We start from the raw sequence: 4,563 nt of genomic DNA, 5'->3' as shown, positions 1-4,563 counted from the left end.
GGCACTTAACAATAAGATAAATGGGTATACAGAAGATACATTGAACTGTGTATAAAGAGAAACTGTGGAAGATGCTAAAATGGTAGAAGGTTGTGCAACAAAGTTTTTTTCACCCATTCCTGTTCATTCTGAGGGAGGTGTGGTTGTCTACTTCTTTGAGAGCTGTTACTCTTTATATGAATTCCTGGTGTGGAACTGGAGGATCAGCAATGGACCTATGGTGTGGAACCTATGGATCAGTCATAGGTTGGCAATTCAAACCAACAAGCTGCTCCTCTGAAACCCTATATGGGGTTGTTATGAGTCGACAGCACTTATCAACAATTCTTTACATACTCATTTTTCTTACATGTCAGACTTGAAAACTATCAAGGTCATGGGGAAGAGGACAACTATACACCTGAAAATTAAAATTCAGATAAGCACACTTAGGCCATCATAAAATGTTACAACCAAGTTTTATTTTAGTCTGCTAAATTTGAGGCGTACAAAAATGCCTTTCCTTGTAAAAAAAAAAACAAAAAAAAAAACAAGTGATGGTGGAAAGAAGCATTTCTGAAGGTTTGAACAGAGCAATACAGAGCAAAAACTTAGGGGAAAAGAGCTTCATTAAACTTTCTTTTAAACTTTAGTGTTTTTGATTGGTTCGGTTTTTAGAGAACACCTGAAGTCATTTCATGTCACCAATGCCATAATAAAGAAACCTTGGCCAATATTCCTATACAAAGCTGCTTTTAAAAATGGCAGTCACTCCGATTTGGCCAACCATACTACCTTCTATCCGATGGTTTACCCTTCTCTTCTCCAAAGGAAAAGCAAATAAAAATTACACCAAATGAGAATTCAATATAAGGATAAGCTGTATGAGATTCAAACTAAAAGTAGCACACACTTTCAGTCACTTCATCACCTGGAGTCATTAATAACCAGCCTTCTAGCTGCCAAACAGTTCGCCCAACTCCTGAAGCCAAGTGGGGTGGAGAAAAAGTCTCAGTATAGGTTGTCAGTGTTGGCGCTCCTAGGGGTCTTAATCTTCTCGATGTTTTTGAGGATTACATCGTGCAAGGTGGCATACTGATTGCGAAGGTGCAGCAGAATCTGGCGCACACTCAGGTACTCATTTTCGTCAACCTCGGCTACAGTACGGCGATAATCTTCCACCTGAGGGTACTTCACGATCTTGGATACCAATTTGGCCCGGGTGTTGTAGTAGGTGGAGAAGCGGCGCAGATAAGAGGCCGCAGTGCTCTCCACCGTCCACAGCTGATCCACCGTGTCTTCCTGGATTGACACTCCGAAGTTGTTGCCATCCTCCACCTTTGGGATAAGCAGTTGCACCCACATCCGTACTGTGTTGCATTTCTCTCTCAGCAGCTCGATCTCTGGCTTCACCCGCTCAATTAGTTCCACCAGATGCTGGTTGCTCCTCAGAAGCTGTCCATCTCCCCCCGACAATGTAGGGACCTTGGTTGTAGACTGCGGATCCCGGTTGGGCCCATCTCCCACGGTGTCAGGGGCAGCAGGGGGCTCCGGAGCCGGCACTGAACGGATCCTGGACAGGTCTTGCAGACGGAGCTCCTGGACTCGATTATCCAGCTCCGATAGCTTCTGGGGGAAGAAGGTGGACACCAGATCCTCGGCCTCCTGGGCGATGCGGGCTCTAAAAGAATCTACTTTCCCTTGGACATCCGGCTCTAGTTTCAGTGGGGACGACATGGCCTCTAGGGGCGTCGAGAGATGGGGCAGGAATGACCTGGGTTTCTCGCTTCTTGGCAGGCTGGGATTGGGCCTCTACTGCCACAGCCAACTCCCAACAGACCATGCCCCGACACACCGGAAATGACGTCCCAGAGGCTCCAAGGCACACTCAGCGGAAGAGAGAGCCGCAGCCAAACCAAACCCATCCAGGCCCTCAGTAGGCCTTCCAGTGTCTGGGCAGGCCTAGGCTCAGTGTGCGGAGGTTGAGAGGCCTGAGTGTTAGTGGATCATGGGCAATGTCTCAGGAGAGGATTGGCCCAATGTAATTCCCAGAGCCACCCCTCTTCTACCTACCAACCTGGGTAACGTGAAGGCAAAGCAAGCAAGGCAATTCCAAAGAACTTAATCGATACGCGTAATCATTATTATGATTGAGCATTGTAATTTACAATAGTTCAAAATAATGACTATCCCCTGACTCCAGAAGGCACAAAAACTTTTGAAAGGTACCCAAATGGCTCTTCTGAGCAAGACTTAAATTTGGAGAGGGCCTCAGTCAGTTTTACAGGGAACCCAGGCCTGTGAAATGTCAATCCATGCTGTTACTCTTAGAAAATCTGAAGTGTGGTGTTTTAACCAAATGAGCCGATTTGTCTTAAAACTCATCTTTTTTGGGACAATTAACAACTTTCGAACATGGATTATAGGGTACAAAAGTTAAATTTCCTTAATTTAATAACTCTTGTGGTTATACAGGAGAGTATCATTGTTTTTAGGGAACACATTATGGTATTTTGGGATAAAGGCATAATGTATTAACATATTTATTCTCAGAGGATTCAGAAAAAATTGGTTATAATGAACTTAAAAATTGATCTGCATATAGGGTGTATGGAAGTTAAGTATTATTGAAATTTTTTTAAGTTTTAAATTCTTTCATAGTATAAACTACAAAAACTACCTTTTCGTAAAAATCTACCTGAATCAAAGGCAAATTCTCTACCCTTCAAAAACTTCAAAAATTTCAGCCTATTTATTTGTATTTACTATCCTTTCCCTGAAATAACTCTCCTTTTGTTCTTTGTGTACCATGTTTTTAACCTTTTATACTAAAAAGTATTAATGTTTATTTCAAAAAGAATGATTCAAAAGATGTTTGTATGTATGTATGTAACTAGCACTTCAATTAGACTATAAACTTCTTCAGGGCAAGGTCAACCATTAATTAGTGAGTCCTGGCGTGGCACTGTAGAATAATCACTGTAGAATAAACTACTGCTAACTTAAAGGTTGGTGATTCAAACCCACCATTCACCCTTTAGAAACACTTTACAGGGTTGCTGTAAATCAGAACTGACTGGAAGGCACTTCACAACTACTATACCTAACACAATGCTTGACGTGAACAAGTGGTCAATACATGTCTGATGGAAATGGTCTTGGATAAGTAAGATTTTAGCTAGCCATAACTTCACATAATCTAAAACTAAGAGAAAAGAATGTTGTTATAGGTTGGGTTTCAATGCAAGCAGACTTTGAAAGATTGCTGGCCCAAAGTTAATGAAGGGGTACACTTGGAAAGCACCTGTGGAAGGGAAAGGACAGAGCAGAGGGAGAATCTGGACTGCAATAAAATCCCCAGAAAAGCCTCAGGTGACCACATGTGGAGGAACTGAGAATGGCCCCTCAAAGTTGTCCTGTGCTGGAGTCATGGAAATTCCTGTAGAGTGATCTGAGCAATTTATCATAGTTTCAACTATACCAGTACCCGATAAAGGCAATGATATTACACACCAGCAATTTAAGCTTTCTTGAAGTCAACTATGTTTACTCCCAATGAAACAACAATGAAAACGACAACAACAATAAAAACCCACTGTCACAGAATCAATTCCAACTCATAGCAACCACATAGGACAGAGTAGAATTGCCCCATAGTGTTTCTGAGACTGTAAAGCTTAATGTGAACAGCCTCATCTTTCTCCTTAAGAATGAGTGGTAAGTTTGAAGTACCAACCTTTTGGTGAGCAGTCCATCATTTAACCCCACTGTGCCACTGGGAAATTAAAAGACAGTTCCTTATAGGAAAGTGACAAAGAAAGTCTTACATGAATGTGACAAAGAAGGATGCTGTAAAAGGAATTCTATTTTCAAAACTAAAAGGGAAGGATAAATGTAGAGTGTATATGCTATCGTTGTTGTTAAGTGCCATTGAGTCGGTTCCGATTCATAGCAGGTTTCCAAGGAGCAGCTGTGGGCTTGAACTGCCGACCTTGTTGTTCACAGTCCAGTGATGATCCTACAGCATCACACCAGGAGTATAGAGTGTGTAGGTGTGTGGGTGTGTGTATATATACACCCTAAATACCTTCCCTGGTGTGGAGCTGTGAGTTAATGTGCTGGATTGTAAAGTCAGTTTGAAATGCAAGGCTGGCGGTTCTAGCTCACCAGCTGCTCCTTGGAAATCCTATACAGAGTTACTATGGGTCAGAATTTACAACACTCAACAGCAGTAACAAATATATATGAGTACACAATGGAAATTAAAAGGATAATGATAGAATACTATGAATAATTGTATTCCAATAAATTTGAAAACTTAGAAGAAATGGTTTAAACTAATACAGGCTGAAGTAGGAAACCTGAACAGGCCTATAACAAGAAAAGAAATTGATCAAGTCATTAAAAAACTCCCAATTAAAAAAAAAAAATCCAAGCCCAGATGGCTTTATTGGTGAATTCTACCAAATATTTAGAGGAGTTGTTGTTGTTGTTGTTAGGTGCCATTAAGTCGGTACCGACCCATAGCGACCTTATGCACAGCAGAACAAAACACTGCCAGATCCTGGGAAAACCTCATTGTTA

The 4,563-nt window shown here is 41.6% G+C and overlaps 1 protein-coding gene and 1 pseudogene across 1 annotated transcript in view; both read right to left on the bottom strand.

Annotated features, from left to right (window-relative positions):
- The window catches only part of ATF6 (activating transcription factor 6), a 294,776-nt gene that overhangs the window by 109,868 nt on the left and 180,345 nt on the right, over window positions 1–4,563 (bottom strand). The gene's annotated exons all lie outside the window — the stretch shown is intronic.
- LOC102810938 lies at window positions 991–1,716 on the bottom strand (annotated as a pseudogene).

The sequence above is a fragment of the Chrysochloris asiatica genome, unplaced genomic scaffold (assembly GCF_000296735.1).
Source record: "Chrysochloris asiatica unplaced genomic scaffold, ChrAsi1.0 scaffold00241, whole genome shotgun sequence".
Lineage (NCBI taxonomy): Eukaryota > Metazoa > Chordata > Mammalia > Afrosoricida > Chrysochloridae > Chrysochloris > Chrysochloris asiatica.
This window is presented reverse-complemented; position numbering and strand designations above follow the sequence as displayed.